The sequence below is a fragment of the Loxodonta africana genome, chromosome 15 (genome assembly GCF_030014295.1).
Source record: "Loxodonta africana isolate mLoxAfr1 chromosome 15, mLoxAfr1.hap2, whole genome shotgun sequence".
Lineage (NCBI taxonomy): Eukaryota > Metazoa > Chordata > Mammalia > Proboscidea > Elephantidae > Loxodonta > Loxodonta africana.
In genome coordinates this window covers 65801839-65819861 of record NC_087356.1, presented here as the reverse complement: position 1 = coordinate 65819861, position 18023 = coordinate 65801839, and the positions used below count along the sequence as shown (strand labels likewise).

The 18023-nt window shown below is 47.8% G+C and overlaps 1 long non-coding RNA gene across 1 annotated transcript in view; it reads right to left on the bottom strand.

Annotated features, from left to right (window-relative positions):
• LOC135227815 (uncharacterized) overlaps nucleotides 1-17821 on the bottom strand; it is a 49083-nt gene extending 31262 nt beyond the window's left edge. Inside the window, exon 1 of the long non-coding RNA XR_010318001.1 lies at nucleotides 17753-17821. This is a non-coding gene — a long non-coding RNA (uncharacterized LOC135227815). The remainder of the gene's footprint in view (nucleotides 1-17752) is intronic.
• Nucleotides 17822-18023: the final 202 nt, after the last annotated feature.

Sequence of the window (18023 nt, the reverse complement as noted above, 5' to 3'; positions counted from 1 at the left end):
TGATGAATCTGTGAAACATTTCATAACATGGAGAAACTTGGAAGGCATTATTCAGAGTGAAATTACTTAGTTGCAAAAGGACAAATATTGTATAAGACCACTATTATAAGATCTTGAGAAACAGTTTCAACTGAGAAGAACACTCTCTTTTGTGGTTACAAGAGTGGGGAGGGAGGGAAGATGGGAGCGGGTATTTACCAAACAGATAGTAGACAAGACCTGCTTTACGTGAAGGGAAGGACAACACTCAACACAGTGGAGATCAGCACAACTGGACTAAACCAAAGCAAAGAAGTTTCCTGAATAAACTGAATGCTTCCAAGGTCAGCGAAACAGGGGCAGAGGTTTGGGGACCGTGATTTCAAGGGATATCTAAATCAATTAGCATAATAAAATCTATTAAAAAACATTCCGCACCCCACTTTGAAGAGTGGTGTCTGGGGTCTTAAATGCTAGCAAGCGGCCATCTAAGATGCATCAATGAGTCTCAACCCACCTGGATCAAAGGAGAATGAACACAAAGAACACAAGATAATAACGAGCCCAAGAGACAGAAAGGGCTACATGAACCAGAGACTACATCCTGAGACTACATCATCCTGAGGCTACATCATCCAGAAGAACTAGTTGGTGCCTGGCCACAACTGATGACTGCCCTGACAGGGAACACAACAGAGAAGCCCTGAGGGAGCAGGAGAACAGTGTGGTGCAGACCCCAAATTCTCATAAAAAGACCAGACTTAATGGTCAGACTGAGGCTAGAAGGGCCGGGTGATCATGGCCCCTAGACCTTCTGTTGGCCCACGACAGTAACCACCCCCGAAGCCAACTCGTCAGACATGGATTGGACTGGACAATGGGTTGGAGAGGGATGCTGGTGAGGAGTGAGCTTCTTGGATCAGGTGGACACTTGAGACTATGTTGGCATCTCCTGCCTCGAGGGGAGATGGGAGGGTAGAGGGGCTTAGAAGCTAGCAAAAGGGTCACGAAAAGAGAGAGTGGAAGGAGGGAGCCGGTTGTCTCATGGCGGGGGTAGAGTAATTGGGAATATGTGCAAGTTGTATATAAGTTTTTATGTGAGAGACTGACTTGATTTGTAAACTTCCACTTGAAGCACAATAAAAATTATTAAAAAAAAATGTTCAGTGATGGTAGCCAGACACCATCCAGTTCTTCTGATCTCATGGCAAAGGCGGCAGCTGTTGGACCTTGTATGACTGATTGCAAGCTTTTAAGACTACAGGCACTATTCAGTGAACTTGGGAGTGCAACAGAAGCACTAACCACGTTATCAGGCCAATTAACTGAAAAGTCCCATGAAACCAGGACCCTAAACCTCCAAACCAAGGAACCCAATCCCATGAGGTATATGGTTGGACCTAAGCAGCTCCAGCAGCTATACTTCTGTTTTTTTTGTGGTCATTGTTATAAACATATCTATCACTCAATTTTTGCCAATTTTACTTTTAACAGGTGTACAACTTAGTGATAGCAATTGCATTAATAGGTTGTGCAACCCGACTGTTGATGCAAAAATTTTTGACAAAATTTTAGCAAGTAAAATTATGACTAAACAAGTATCTTTGCCGATAAAACATATAAATATATACAGAGAGAGATTTTTATCAATTCACGTAGCCACAGGGGCTGATGAATCCAAGACTGGCAGGACAGAGAGAAGGGCTCTTGCTCACAAACGGCAAAGATAGACAAATCCCAAGATCGCCAGACAAGACAGCAGGAAAGCGGCTAGCTCAAGTCCAGGGAACCAAGGTCAGAAGCACAGGCGCCAGCTGCAGGATACAGAGCAAGCAAAAGCCCACGAGATCCACCAGAATGTCTATGCAGGCCACAGGCCGAATGAAACTCCCTTTCAACTGACTGGCTACTCACAACAGATCCCATCAGCTGTGATCACATTCTATCAAATCTCATCATGGAAGTCATCACAACATCATACAGCTGCCAAACCACTGAGAATCATGGCCTAGCCTAGTTGACACACAGCCTTAACCATCAGGACAAGGTTTATTGCAGAAATGCAGGTTGTTTTAACATTTGAAAATAAGCACTCACCATACCTGCTGGTGGAGGACTAGAGGCTGGAGGAAGAACAAATACCCTCTTCAGAGATTATCAGCCCAGGAATTGTTTGGCTGTCAGACCAGTCTCACTGAAAGGCCTTTTCAAGGAAACACAGAAATCCTGGGGTGTTAGAAGCATATCACAATATCGAAAAAAGCCAAGTAGGTAACGTAAATGTGTAAAATAAGGGTAGACGGTAGAAATGCTGGGTCCTGGGACTGAATTGGAAAACGCCCACCTTGCCTAAAGATTTCCAGAATCCAGGTTGAAAACAAAACAGCACAAAAAACTTCTCCAGTCAAACAGCATGCATCCAGAGTAGATGAGTAGATCTAACCACGAGGAACTAGTTTGTGGCTCTTAGTTGAAAGTGGCCACCAACCCATCTCTGCAGGTAGTCATTTCCCTGAGGAGGCAAAGGCTGGAACATCTGTAAGGGCAGCTCTGGGAAACCAGGCCTTGGACAGGCCTCCAAAGGAGAGGCTCATTCCTCCGCCTCCATAGAAGGAGTGTTTACAAACTCTTCTCTGGCACACAGCCTGGAGTCATCCCTTTCTTGTTCCCACAATGTCATTTAAAGATACTGCTGCTTTCGTCTTTTCCTGTCACCTCAGCCTTGGTCCCCTTCCTGCACCTCTGATTACCAATCACCCATTACTTGTAACATCATAGCTCTCCATTTCCAAGCCTTAACCTGACTCTGCCTGCCCTAACCTCTTGTGTACTTTCAGGTAAGTTTCTAGGACAAGTGAAGGAGCTGGTGGAGGGTCCTCTGCCCTGGCTACTCTTTCTTATAAGGTGCCCTGTGTGCTTAAACACTCAGTTTCTGGAGAGTTTCAGACTGTTGTAACAGAGAGAGCTGAGTCATCAGGCTGGTGTAAAGTGTGGACAGTGGAGAGAGAAAGGGAGCGTAGACACTGCCTGTGGCCTGGCCATGGCATCTTTAGTTGCAAGCTCTGAGACCCTCAGAGGTAACCAGATGCCCTCATCTACAGACGGAATCACCACATAAACTTCCCTAAGACAGCTACAGGGCTTTGATGCCACACCTGCTTTATGACACGGGAGGCCTTTGTGATGCAGTCGATGACAGTGAGGTGGAGCTGACAAGGCTCAGTGCTGAGAATCATTAGGCACCAGTATCCTGGATGCCTAGATAGAGGGAGGACTGGTCTCCTCAATGTATTGAGGCAAGACCATGTTGTGCCCTACTTTCGTTTGGTGGCATGCTGGATATCCCTTATATAAATATGCCTCTGTTTTCTGCCTTATAATAAATATTTGGCAAATAAAGAAATACCATGGATTCAGACTGGAATCTAACAGGAGTGCCCATGAGGTAGGGAAACACCCTGAACACTATTGATCTGTTAAGTCTCAGACAAGAAGCTTTTAAACCTCCAGTTTCTCTCCTTAGCCCTGCTTGAGAGTTTTTTTTTTTTTTAATCAAACCTTCAGTTATTCTTGTATAGTCATTTACTTCTTAGAGCCTAGAACAATCCCTTGCCAGCCCTCCATGTAATGTACTCTAATTGAAACGCCAAGGATATTAGCTGATTTGGGTTGAGGGGTCAAAGATATAAAGTCTACCTTACTGGACCTCCCAGTTTGGGTGATTTTTCTAGTTGGTGGTTCTTTAAGGCCTTTGTAAGCTGAAGCTTTTGGCTACTGGAACCATTCGCCCTTTAATCTGTTCCACTCTTCCTCCTGTGTCATCCTAAGCCGCCCACAGAACTTCTCCTAGAAATGGGGTATAAGGCATGGAGTCTGTAAGAGCCTAGAAGTGAGTCAAATAAGCAGAAAAGAGAAATGTTGGGGTAAAAAAGGGGGACTAAGGAAAGGAAATGTAGTAAAAGTATAAAGTATAGAAAGGTATATAAAAGGGATTAGAAAATGTTTATTGGTTTTATCCCATTTTGGGCATGAAAAGAAATTTGTGTCAAAGCTTCACATTCTAACCCTTTTTGTCTTTAAGCAACACCAAAGGGTCAGCCAAAGGGCTAGAGATGCTCCAAAAAGAGGTAAGGTCCCAGTCTCTCCTCTGATTCCCCTGCACCGTGAGCGAGGTTCTCACGGATACTAACCCTATCCCTTGGGGCCAGGAGCAAGCTACTCTAACCACTAAAGGCTGAAGTTCCCCAAATTGACAATTTCTTATAGAAACTTCCTTGGATAGGAAATCAGAGCCTGGACATGTCCAGATTTCTCTACCTTAACCTGCTGGGGATGAGGAAATAAGACAGAGGTCCTTAACTGTGTTATTTACTAGTTTTTATGACACTGTGGAAGTCATTCCATGTCTCAGTCTTATTATCCATGAAACAGGCATAACACTGATGATCCTGCTGCACTCACACTGTGATTGTGAACATCAAATGAGATTAGGAATGAGATACATAGTGTAAATGTTTAAGCTATACACACACATGCCTTGGAGCCTGACTCTTGAAGCTTTTAGTCTCCTTTACTGAGAGTCCAAGGCCTCACTACTAGCTTCCTATAGAATGCCCCTACCCTCTCCTGTCCATGTAACACTGTTTCCTGGTTCTTCAGCTAGGAGACCTTCCAAGGAAGAAGCTGAAAAGCTCCAAAAGGGTCTCGCTGTCCCAAAAAGGTGATCTCTTGCTCTCTGTCCTTTGTTGTCTCCCAAGTCCCAGCCTGGGCTGTGATGATTTCTCAGTTTGGCCAGGGACAAGGAAGAGGAGAGGGACAATGCATGGGAGGGAACCATACATGAGACAGGCTGGTTCACTGGTTGAGAGAGTTGCCAGGACAGAAGTGGTCAGACATCACAGGAGAGAACAGTCTCCCAATCTGCTCTGTGCTAGAGTCACATTATTCCTGGACTTCAGGTCTGACTAGTACGTAATCTATAAAAGATTCTACATGAAGTGGAACTCAGCAAGGAGACACGTTATTCGGCCTAGAGTCTGGATTTTGCATAATTAAGTCATCACTGTCATATTCCTTTTGCTTCTACATCGTTTCAAAGGCAGACTCCTCTGAGTCTGTCTTGGCCTGGAAACATAGGGAGGTCACTCACTAGGACAGTCTTCAGACAGAAGCCTGTCATCTTATCCTCCTAATAAGATCTCCAGAGGACAGGACTAGTCCCCAAGAGATGCTGTATATAGCACCAGGGACAATCCACAGTCCCTAGAATACAGTATTCGCACAAAGATGTCATTATCCACAAACATGGATAACGGACATTGTTTTCATAGCCCCAAATGAGACTGACTCTAGGTTATACTTGGTGATGTGCCTGGTGATGGCCATTCTGCTAACTACCTGACATCCTCACCTGCTTTGTTCCCTTCTAGTTCAGCTTCTCAACAGAGTTCAGCAGAGAATTCACCCTACCTCCCAGTCCTATCTGAGGGCCCTGCCCACCCAGCAGCTGTCTGAGACCTTGCCCAACAAGACCAAGAGCCTCAGCTCAGCCAGGCCTAACAAGCAAAGTGGGAGATTCCCAGGGGTAGGCCCAGGGCTTACAGGCCTAGGGGAAAGGAAAGGCCAATCCCCCAGACCCCACTCTTCCAAGGAGGCAGATGACACTGCATCAGTAACGGTTGCCATGCGTCCCTTTCCAGGCAGGCCTGGCTTCCTCGAGAAGGACGTGTGTTGCAGCTCCTATATGCAGACCTCTACTATCCGGTCTCCAATGCCATGGCTCTGGACATTCAACAATTGGTGACAGGTAAAAACACCCTGATCACCCCGGCTTCGGCAGGGACCTCACAACACTCTTCTTGCCTAGAAATTCTGTCCATCTCTGGAGTGTCTAAGCAGAGTCTGCAACTGCGTTCCAAGAACTCCAGAGAGCTTTTACCACCATCTGTAACCTCCACACTGTTACAATTAACAGATCAGAAATCCTTAACCCAGACGGCTGCCCCATCAACCATTGTGGTCATCATCCAAGATCACTGGGATGAACACCTGCAGCTAGGGAAGGGATTTCAACTGCCAGATGTGCCCAGGAACCCAGGAACTATACCTTCTTCAAGCCTTGGGGAGACCAGAGTTCCTGTGAACCAGCAAGAGATGCTGTATAGCAACCACAAATTTTCCCATGGGAACCAAGGCCAGCAGCCCTTGAAATCCCATGTCTCTCTGCTGTTCCTGACCAAAGACCTCACGAATCTGACACATGCTATAGCCATGCATACAGTCACTATCTTTCCCGCCCACCTCCCATTACTCAGTCCTGAACTTCTCAGGTTTCTTGAGGTCCATGTAAAAAAATGGATGCATTTCCAGAGGTGGGGATGCCCTAGGCATGTGGAAGAGTCCCTGAGGCAGATTATGCCACACACACCAGTAACTTTCACCAGGAATGATAATTTGAATGCTTGTGTTGAAACAACTAGGACCATTTCCCACAAGACCTGGGGTTCATGTATGCTCAGCCAGCCTACTCAGGCCTTCTGGCTTTTTAAATGGTCCATCAGGGACCAAGACCAAAGCTGCCACTGCCAGAGAACCCCAAGCCCTCTGGCTCTGGCCTTGCCCTCTCCAGCCCTTAAAGTTCTAAATAGCCTCTATCCACAGCCTGAGAGACAGGCTGAAGACTCAGGTGATCATCTGAAGCAGAAGCACAGCCAGCAATTCTGCAGCTTCTCTTGTCTAACCAGTGAGTCCCTGCTTGTCACTGACATTGATCGTCTGAAGCAGAAGCACAGCCAGCAATTCTGTAGCTTCTCTTGTCTAACCAGTGAGTCCCTGCTTGTCACTGACATTGAGTTTCAAGGGATTTCCACAAACAGGCACATACCCCAATTTCCCTTGAACGTTCTTTTTTTCTTCAATGAGCACTCCTTCCTCCCGCTCTTGCCTAATAATCCACCCCAGTCAACTTCACCTTCTTCCACATCTGTGCCAAATTTGGTGTCTCCAACTGACCATCAACGAAACCAGATCAATATCCCATTTCGGGCTCTGGCCAAGTTCAAAGTGTTGGAGTGGAACCTGCTGCAGAGGCAGCTCCAGGTTAGGTGGGAATTGCCAGCTGCTTTCGAGAGATCTCAGGATGCCCAGAGTCTCATGCAATATAAGACCAGTGACACAACTCAGTCTCCAGAGACCCTGAGATCTTCCTGGTCCAGGAAGCCCATCTCACTCCTCAGGGGGGAACTACCCTTCTTCCCAGACCATGCCCAGAGGCTGCTGGAGTTCCACCTCCAAAAGCAGTTAATTCCCCAGCACGGTGGCATGTCTCAGAGGATCAAGCAGTCCACTGCATTGCTCCTGTCCCGTGCTGACCAACAGCCTCTGCTCTTGAGCAGTAAAGCCTTGGACAATGTGAATGTTCCCTGGTCTGCAGCCCCAGAAGTCAGTGGGATTAGTGACATGACCTCACTCACATTGGCCCCAGTGTTAGACTCCATGTCACACTTGCTCACCCAGACCACAGCAATACTGCAGAACCACATCGATTACAAATGTTGGCAGACCCTCCAGGGCACTGTCACTGCCCATATATTTATCTGCCAGGACTGTGGAATTCCGGGGAGTATGGAGGTAGCTCAGTACCCCTGCATTCCAGAAAACAAGCTCTTAGAGCTGAAGGCAGCAACTGATTCTGAGATATATCAGAAAGTTATGCCCTCACAGACCTCACCAGGTGCTGTCATTGACCACACTAAGCTGTCCAGATCCCTGACCAAGGAACCCATGGAGAAGCTGGGAACTAATTTACAGGACAAACATCTAGCCTTCCTGTCAGGGCTGCCTGATCTCTATTATTTGGCTCCCTCCAAGGCCACAGGCCTGCCAATCACTAGCCAATCTGAAATTGCAGAGATAATGCCTGAGCCTGTTGAAATCACACCAGAGCCTCTGACTGAGATGATCTCCTACGAAGAACAGTGCAGAAGTCCTGGGCCAGGTCTTCAAGACGAAGAGACTGGTGCCGATGGTGCACAGGAGTTCCTTGCTGAAGTGCAGGAGGAACAAACAAAGGAGATGGTGCATCTAGAAAGTCAAACAGATGCTGCTATTCTAAAGACACTCAAAACACCCATCTTGACCAAACTAAATTTCCATCTGAGAAAAAAGGTCCTAGAAATACAGATGGGAATTCCCATAAAAGCAAGGGAGTCTCGGAACCAAACTGTAGTAATCTCAGAGAAATTACCCACACAGGAGGCATCTGGGAGTCTAAACAGTGAAGGGAAAACATGGCTCCAGAAACTCCACATCCCACCAAACAGTCCATATGCCCCAGATGCAGAACTGATCTGCCTCAGAAAACAGCCGATTTTTGAGCTAAAGACAGTACACGAGAGAAAGAAACAAGGCAGTTCCAGAGCAGGGCCCCATGGTTCTACCCACTGGGTCTCCAAGATCTCACATCTCAGCAGGGACATGGCAGATGTCCAGGAGCTTTGTGCTCAGCTAGAAACCAGAGTGAACAGCTCCAGCCTGGAAGAGGTCTGCTGCCCTGAGTCCCCAGACCCTGGCCCGACCAAGGACTCAGCCCAAGGACCCACACTGGCAGAGACAGATTCTTATATTCCAAAGGCACTCAAAACATCCATCTTGACCAAACTAAACTTCCATCTGAGAAAAAAGATCCTAGAAATACAGTTGGGAATTCCCATAAAAGTAAGGGCATCCCAGAACCAATTTGTAGCAGTCTTAGAGAACTTACCCACACAGGAGGTGCTTGGGAGTCTAAAGAACCAAGGGAAAACATCCCTCCAGGAATTCCTCATCCCAATAGACAGTCCACATGCCCCAGAACACGAGTTAATCTGCCTTAGAAAACAGCTCATTGTTGAGCTAAAGGCAGTACAGCAGAGGAAGAAACAAGCTAGTTCCAGAGCAGGGCCCCACGGTTCTACCCACCGGGTCTCCAAGATCTCACAACTCAGAGAGGATACCGCAGATGCCCAGGAGCTTTGCGCTCAGCTAGAAGCCAGAGTGAACAGCCCCAGCCTGGAAGAGGCCTGGTGCCCTGAGTCTCAAGGCCCCAGCAAGACCAATGACTCAGCCCAAGTACCCACACTGGCAGTGAAGAAAGAATACCCACGGAAACCGAAACCACAAGGGGACACTACAGAATGGAATCCAGGGTTTGGGCTGTCCTCACCCACAGAAAACAGACCCCCTGCTGAAGACCAGAAGCCAGCAGGGTTATCTGTGAACAGGACACCCCGAGGTCCCTGGCAAAGGAGTGTGAGCTTTGATATTACAGCCCCCTCTCAGCACAGTCCTCAGTACTGTCCTCAGTTTAAGATCCCAAAACTACCTCCAGGGGCTCTTGGGGGGAAAGATTCTGAGAAGAATGATGTGGAGGACAGTGAAAGCAACCTGAATGTCATTACAGAACCAGGCAGGATTCCTGGGACTGCCCAGCCTGTGGTGCCCCAGGCTTCACAGGGCCGGTCTTCACTGGGCCCACTAATTCAGGGTAAGCCTTTGCAGGACAAACCTTTGTGGAATGAGACCCCAGAGGAGGGAGTGAGACTAGCCCATACTCAGGAGAGCCCTGGCCTTCCAGAACCTGGCTTAAGAAATAAGGTGAAGTGCATTTTTAGCTGTATTCATTCCAAGACAGTAGATGAGAAATCCATGTTTTCCTCAGAGGAGAAAGTGACCAAAATGCGAAAAAATCGTCTTAAGAAGAGCCTGGCCCCAGTCAAAGGCCTGTGGGACAAGCTAAGACAGAGAAGACAACAAAGGATCCGAAGCCCAATTTCTCTCCACTGAGAAACAGGTGAGCCTGGCCTTCTCGGATGGCCTGGAGGACCCGGACAATCAGGTCTGGCACTACTCTCATCATCTTTGCTCTGGCTCTATGCTGGGCCACCTCCACAGCTGCTTGGCACCATCCTCGAGAGGCTTGTGCCACCCAACCTAAGAATCCACCATACATCCCAACCCTTACTTCAGAGAAAAACACTGCTTTCTTCAAGAAGATCCAGTTCATTAAAATAGTCTGTAGGGTATCAAATCCCTATATTGTCATTTTCTTTCAGGTACAGGTTGTGCAAAGCATAGCCCAAATATATCCCTAGGCAAAGATACATGCCTGCTTGTTCCTTCTTGTCTCCTTGTGATATTTTAAAGGTTGAGCCGGAGGTATACAGTCTTTTCTATTAGAGAATAACCTTCAACCCACAGTTCAGATGTGTTAGCATTCCAAGTAACTCCTCCCAGCCCTATCCTGGACTGTGGATAAAGGGACTTGAGTAGAGAAGGCAAGGCCCTTGTCTAAGGTACACTGAGGGTAAAGGTCAGGCTGGAGTTCAGTCAAAGCTTCCCATGATAATCTTGAACCCCATGACAACAGTACTGACAAGAAGGAGTGGTCTGGAAATCAATGCATTGTTTGCCCACCCATAGGCAAAAATCATTAATTGATGGCTGATACATATATACGCCTGCAATCTGGAAGGTTTTTAGGGGAGTGCCACAGTGCTTCATCCTTGAAGATGTGCTTTTGTGATTCGAAACAGCAGTTTCTATGACAGAGGTCAAAACCAAAATACAGAATCTCCCCTCTCTGCTCCCTGGTTGGTACTAACAAGATCTTTCAAACAATCTGGGAGCCTGCTGTGGCCCTGTTGCCTGTTTCCCATCTCCAGTGCCTCTCAGCTACATGGAAGGAATGCCTGCTAGAATGAAGATCAGAGTAGAAGGTAGAGAGGTTTGTCCCCCAGCCCTAAGGCTGCCAGGGAAGGAAGCCAGTAGGGAAAGAATGTAAATGGTAGTATGAATACCTGGGACAGTACACCATGCTCCTGACCAGGGCATGATAATGGAGAAAAGCTGGGTTTTTCGGAATGAAAAAAAGTCCAGAGCCAGAAAGTCAACCCACAGCCTAAGTGCTCTTGGTGGAGGGAGGTAAGCAAACTCTGAGATTTATGAGCCTGGCAAAGAACACGGGCCTAGCAATGCAGAAAGAGGGCAGATGTGGCATCCTAGCCTTCAGTGACCAGGGAGGTTTGGGGCCAGGAAGAAAGAACTGGGAAACAAAAAGACAAAGAGGTTGCCCTAAGCATGTGGGATAGACTATTTTAGCCACCACCTAGTAGCCTTCAAAAGGTACCATCCCTGTGTCCTCCTCTGACCTACCACAGAGAAGTCAAGAGCTGGAGAAAGAGCAGGAAACGTGGCTTCTTGATGATGTGGTACAGGGGACTGTGGGATACCCCTGCCTCACTGGTTCCTAAGGAAAGCCAGGATCACTCACCATCCCATCAAACCAGGAGGAGGTGGTGGCTGCACTCACTTCCTCTATAGGATTCCACTGCTTAGCACAAGGTGTCCACTGAGAGGATGCAGAAAAACCAGGATGGGAAGAAGCATGGATGTATCCCTGTTGAGAATGGTGATTCTGTGCCTAAATCATGGGGACCCAGCTCCTATTGTGGCCACCAGAGGAGGCAGGCACAAGCCCTATGTCTGCCATGCCAACATTTTCTACTGTTTTACTAATGCATAACCCGAAGGAGATCAAAGGAGGTCTTGTGGCAGGCACATCCTCCCTGCCTTGTGGGAGTTGGACAGAGAGCCATGGAACAGAGAGAGAAACAGAGGAAGGCAAGAGTGAAGGGAAGTGACTCAAAAGGGTCAAAACAGCATCAGGTGGGAAGCAAGGGTTAGTGTGCACACATCCTGACATACGGTGGAGCAGGTCCTTCCCGTGGTCCCTGCAGGCTCCCACCTGCCCCACCCCAGCATGGGCTCACGATGCTGACCAAAGTCCTGTGCCAAAGGGCTGGGCCAGAGAGATGAGCTGGAACCAATACCTTCAGGATTATGAGTTCTCAGCAAAATCAAGAGCTGAGAAGAGACAGGGTGAGAGCCTATGAACTCATGCAGGATGTTGTTGAGTGGATGTAGCTTTGCTCATCATATCCCACAACCCTTGCACAGCCCCTACCTTCCTCCTCCCCCCAGAGCTCGGGAGAGTTAAAATAAGAGCAAAATAAATGCTTTAGGGCAGGGCACAAACTCCAAAAATGTAATATACCCCAGAAGGGGTGGTAGCTGCTTGGAATACATCACTGCTTGCTCGGGATCTTTGGAGTTCATCGCTGGGCCTTTGACATAACACGTCATGGTGAACAGCCCTGACCTTCTACAGCCCTTCCTTTGGGTTTTCTGGGTGTCTGGGTGAGTACTTGAGAATTCTATAAACGTAACTTAGGGTACTGAGTAACAGCAGTAAGAGAAGTATGTCTTCTCCAAACATCATTCTGCCTGTGAATCGCTGAGTCCTTGAGGACAGGGACCATGCCTGACTCATTTTGTACATGCTCACCCTGTCCCATCCAGGGAAGGACAAAAACACACTGAGCACAGGAGTGAGAGGGTAAGACCCCACTGAGATGCTATTTTCTACACCACGAGAGAGGTCACTGGGCCTCTGCTCTTTTACTGGCCATCAAGCCCTAATGCTCTACCTGTGCTCAGGGGCCTATGGCATTAGCCAGGGCTATCATGAAAGAAAGGCCAAGAAGGTTCCTGTGTCCACCGTAGGGATAGGAAAGGAGGAAGGACAATCTTGAGCTAGAGTGGACAGATGGAGAAAGGGCACCATGCAGACAGGTAAGGTGCTGGGAGACAGTACTGAATCCCTGACACACCTGGCTGGGCTTGCAAAGAGATGTCCATTCCCATCCCCAGAGACACTGAGGTCAGGCCCCTGAATACTTGGTCTGTATGAGAGCACAGGGGAAGAAGGGGCCCTGAGAAGGAGACAGAGAAAGATATCCATTCCAAGAAGGAGGGATGGGTTCTGCCAACAGCCTCCCTTCCCCGATTTGTATCTCTTCTCCACAGTAACTTCTCTGGGTCCATGGCCAGGCAAGGGGCATGCTGGGGGCTTTCCAGTATGTTTTACTTCCAAGGTCAAGCCTGTACAGAGGCCACAGGGTCAGGACACTGGGCAGATAGTCTTACCCGTGGGAATCCAGACCATGGGAAGGGAAACCTATCTTTGAGGTAAATATTACTGGCAGCTGCGGTACACTGGGGGGTGGGAAGGATGATTAAAGACAGACGTCAGACTAGGATCTCACTACACACAGTGAATAACACGTGGACACACAGACATCCAGTCACACATGTACATAAAGAGAAAGACACAGATTCAAAGATGCCACACAGAAATACTACAGAGTACAAAGAAACTTTGACCAGAAATACACATCTACATAGACCAGGGAACCCCCTGGGTCGGAAATACTCAAGTAGACACAGGCAGAAATACACAAGCACATACAAAGCTGACTTGCACACATAACAAAAAGATACAGCCCATCTTGTAGACTCACAAACACATATGCAGTCCAAATTCATCCTTCAAAGCCCTTTTCCTCTATAAAGCCTCCTAGGCCACCTCAGAACCAGGCCTCCCTATCCCTCCTCTAAACTCTCCTTTGTAATTTCTGTTTCACTGCTTGTTCCTTAATAGAGACAGCAGTGGATTCACGTGCATACCCCTGGTCTCACCAACTTCTCTGCATGCTCTTAAGAAAATGTCAAGGGCTTGCAGTAGATCTACTGCCCTCATCCTTCACCTATGCACCCATCTCCACAAGGGCCACCAATTTACTACTGCCTCCATCCCTGCAGGGCCCTGGCCCCCAGCCCCTTCAACACAGCAGATAGACACACCTGCCAAGGGCACTCTCAAGGCACCATGAAGATGCAGGCCTTGGTTCCCCAAGAGGGAGGCCATGACGCATGGCATGACTACATGTGTAGTTCTAACCCAAATTTTAATGTTAACCAGGATTCCACACCTGTCAACCCTACCCCCTACTCCAAACCTATTTCCAGGGACAATTCTAAACCCGCAGTGCTTTTAAGTGAAAACTTTGGAACAACTGTATCTCAGGAAGGTAAGAAATGAATTCTTCCAAAAGCCTGAGTGAGCTTGGAAGTGGATTCTTCCACCTTCAAGCCTCCAGATGAGAACACATCCTAGTGAACACCTTGATTGCAGTCTTGTGAGACCATAAGCAAAGGACTAAGCTAAGTCGTGCCTATACTCCCGACTGCAGAAAATATGGCATAATAAATGGATATGGTTTTAAGCCACCAAGTTTATGGTACGTTCTTCCGCACCAGGAGATAGGGAAAAAATAGGGAAAGAGAAGGCATCTAGGGAACGCTGCTCCTTCAGCTCTCTATAAAAATAAGTAGCTCTGGAGGGTCCACAGCCTTCCTAATAAGCCATGGCTCCCTTGTCCTGCATGTCAAATGGAAAGTAACCTTGAGTGCCTTCACCTGATAATTGATATGAGAGTGGCATATGTTGGAAAAAGCTAAAAACAACAGCAACAACAAAAGTGACAGCAATCTTGCAGACGAAGGTGGGAAGGTTTTCCCCAGCAGCAATAAAGTAACGAAAACTTGAAAAAAAACACTAGGTTTAACAGGTAGCTCCAGATTTTCTTTGAGCTCGGAAGGGAGGAACAATCTAAATAGGATCACAAGGAGAAAATGTTCAATAAATATTTGTTGAATAAATTTTGCAAAGATGATTGGAGAAAACAAAGGGTTTACTTGAGATCATAGTGCCAGTATCCCCAAAGGGGCTCATCAGACCAAATCTTCAGAACTTGTTTCTAGAAACTACACAGTCACCAGCTCATCATATGCACTCTGCTTCCTCAGAGGTGGAACCTAAGTTGTGAATCAAGGCTAGGAGGGATGAGAACAGGTAACCCATACAGTAGCTATGGGTGATTTCTCTGAGCATAGGAAGAGCTGCTAAGTTTTGGGATTTAGCCAGTTTCCACAACCACAACGATAAGAAGAGGTCAACATCACCTGCATTTATGCGATATCCTGTAGCACTCTGTCCTGGCCCACAGGAAAGCAGCTGACCTAAAGGCACTGTTAGGGATTCAATTGTGTCCCCCAAAAATGTGCATCAACTTGGCTAGGCCATGATTCCCCGTATTGTGTGGTTGTCCTCCATTGCGTGATCTGATGTAATTACCTGTGTATGTGTTATAAATCCTAACCTCCATGATGTTAATGAGGTAGGACACAATCTATAGGACTTGGTCGTATCTTGAGTCAATCTCTTTTGAGATATAAAAGAGAGAAGCAAGCCGAGAGGAGGGGGACCTCATCACCATCAAGCAAGAAGAGCAGGAGGGAAGCACGTTCGTTGCATCTTAGATCCCTGCACTGAGAAGCTCCTAGGCCAGGGGAAGATTTATGACAAGGACCTTCCCTGAAGCCGACAGAGAGAGAAAGCCTTCCCCTGGAGCTGGCACCCTGAATTTGGACTTCTAGCCTCCTAAACGGTGAGAGAATAAATTTCGCCTTGTTAAAGCCATCCACTTGTGAGATTTCTCTTATAGCACCACGAGGTAACTAAGACAGGCAGTAACCAAAAACTTGAAAATGCATCTCTTCTGTCCTGGATTTGATCTGGAAGAATGTAGCACAAGCAGCACTTGTATATAAGGGTAAAAGTTTGCAAGGTAGCAGACAGCTGGCTTCTAGAAGCATAGGCCTCAGGAATAGCAACTTCATCTAACACAGAAGACCAAGGGACTTTGGGAAATCAGCATAACTGGAACCTCTAAAAAAGTTAGTATACACACACAGACATTCTGAGTGCACAGTGCACATCTGGGTGATCCAGATCAAATGAAGCTACAAGTGTGGCCAGTTTACCCAAAGGTTACGGACAAACTAATCTGATAGAGTAACAGCAGGGGGACTAAGAATGTGACTGCCAGAAGAGGGAAAAACAGTAACTAAGTGTCAGTGTCACCTCTGAAAAGGCATAAAACCAAAAAACCAAAACAGTGGCCATCAAGTGGATTCCCACTTACGGTGACCGTATGTGTTTCAGGGTAGAACTGTACTCCGTAGTGTTTTCAAAGACTGTGACCTTGCAGGAGGACATCGCCAGATCTCTCTTTCGAGGTGCCCCTAGGTGGATTTGAACCACCAACCTTTCAGTTAGTACCTGAGTGTTTAACCATTTGAGCCACCTAACCCGTTGCCATTGATTCCTACTCATAGTGACCCTATGGAACACAGTAGAACCGCCCCACAGGGCTTCAAAGAAGCAGCTGGTGGATTTGAACTGCCCACCTTTTGGTTAGCAGTCGAGCCCTTACCCACTGCGCAACCAGGGTCCTTGAACCACCCAGGGACTCCATAATATACGTTAACTCCTATAAGTGCACTGCAAAGCTATAATTTGCCCCTTATGGCTCAAAAACTGGCAGTATATGAACTCAAGAGCATAAAACATTTACTTCTTTAGCATAGTGCCTGGCAAGTTGGTAGCACTTAGTAAATACATCTGGGTCTCTGAGGTGATTACTGGGAAAGGGGGAAGGGGATGAAGGAGGAAGTTGTAATGGGAAAGATGATCATGTCTCCAGCTGGACACTGATGGTCTTGGTTCCTTGGTCCAAAGCTTGTGAGCAATTTCTGACAGAACTTGGCCATTGAGATCTAAGCGTGGAGTTGCTGATGATATTCCTAATAGAAATGAGAGTAAATCAATCTGGGAAATGGGGACACCAGAAAGAAAGCAGCTCTGCTTGAAGACAGATATGTGAGATTGGGAGATAAAAGATTTTGAAACTAAAGAGATAGGAAACTTTTCGCATAAATAAGATCCATTTAGGGGCAGATACGGGAAAAAATAAATGTGAAGAGTGCAAGAAATGGGCCTAGGGAGGTCCTCTCGTTTATGTTTGCAGGGGGAGAGTGTCACATGTGACAAAGTAGAAGAATAAGAATGTGATCAGAGAATATGTGGAAGATCAGAAGCTGAAAAATCCAGGCAGTAAGGATATCAGTCAGCTTTGAAACGAATATATTCAAATGGAACTGCGGTGAGCTATTCTCTCCACATTTATTTCCTTTTCAGATAGTGTTTTTGAGAAGATTTACAGCAACCTGCTGACATCCTTCACTTCCATGCTGGAACTATTTGCAGAATATTTGTGATTGGTCTAAAATTAAACCGTATTCTTAGGATCTGTATCATCTTAATATTTACCTAACAGACCGCGCTTGGTTTTTCCTCTCACCGCTTTAATCCCCAGGAAGGCCACTGCTACTGAGGAGGGTGTATTAGTTACCTAATGCTGCTTAAGAAATTGCCCCAAAACTTAGTAGTCTAAAACAAAAAATACTATGTGGGTCAGGAATTTGGGAGTGGCTTAGAAGGGTGCTTCTGACTTTCATGAGGTTGCAGTCCAGACATCCGCCAGGGCAGCAGTCATCTGAAAGCTTGACTGGAGCTACAGGGTCTGTTTCCAAGTTCACTCACATGGCTGAGGGTCAAAGGTTTTAGGACCCCAACACGTGAGCCTATCCATTGAGCAGACTGAATATCCTCACAACAGGGCACTCTCTTCCACAGAGGCAAGTCCAGAGGCCGCCCTTGGGGGTCCGTAGTTACACTGAGGAGCCCAGGGGGACAAATAGAGAGAGACTCCTGGGGAGGCTCCGTTCACACAGGGGTGCTCCATGGCGGCGGCTCTCCAACCCTCCTCAGGAACTCTCTCGAGGGGCCAGAAGCAGCACATAGGATCATTCTCCTACACAGGGGCACCTTGGGGGCGGCCCCCATACAAACACCTCAGAGTCCCCGGAGGGCCGCCCGCAGCCCTACCCCTTGGGGTGCCTGCCAGGTCCCGCTGTCTTCGCTCCCGCTTACCGGCATGTCCGGGTGCGGGACGCGGCTCCGGGGCTGACGGGCTCTACACCGCGGGCCTCCCGCCTTCATTGGCCGCTCGGCGGGCCTGCGTACTGGGTCCCAACGCCGGGAGCTAAAGGGCGCAGGCGGAACTGCAGACTGAGGCGGCGGTGGCGTCAGGGCGCGCGCCCGCAGCACACCCACCCACCCCGCCCCCCGCCGCCAGCCGCTGCGGCGCGCGCGCCCGCCCCTCCCGGCCCAGCCGGCCACCGGCGCTGGGGAGCGAGGTGCT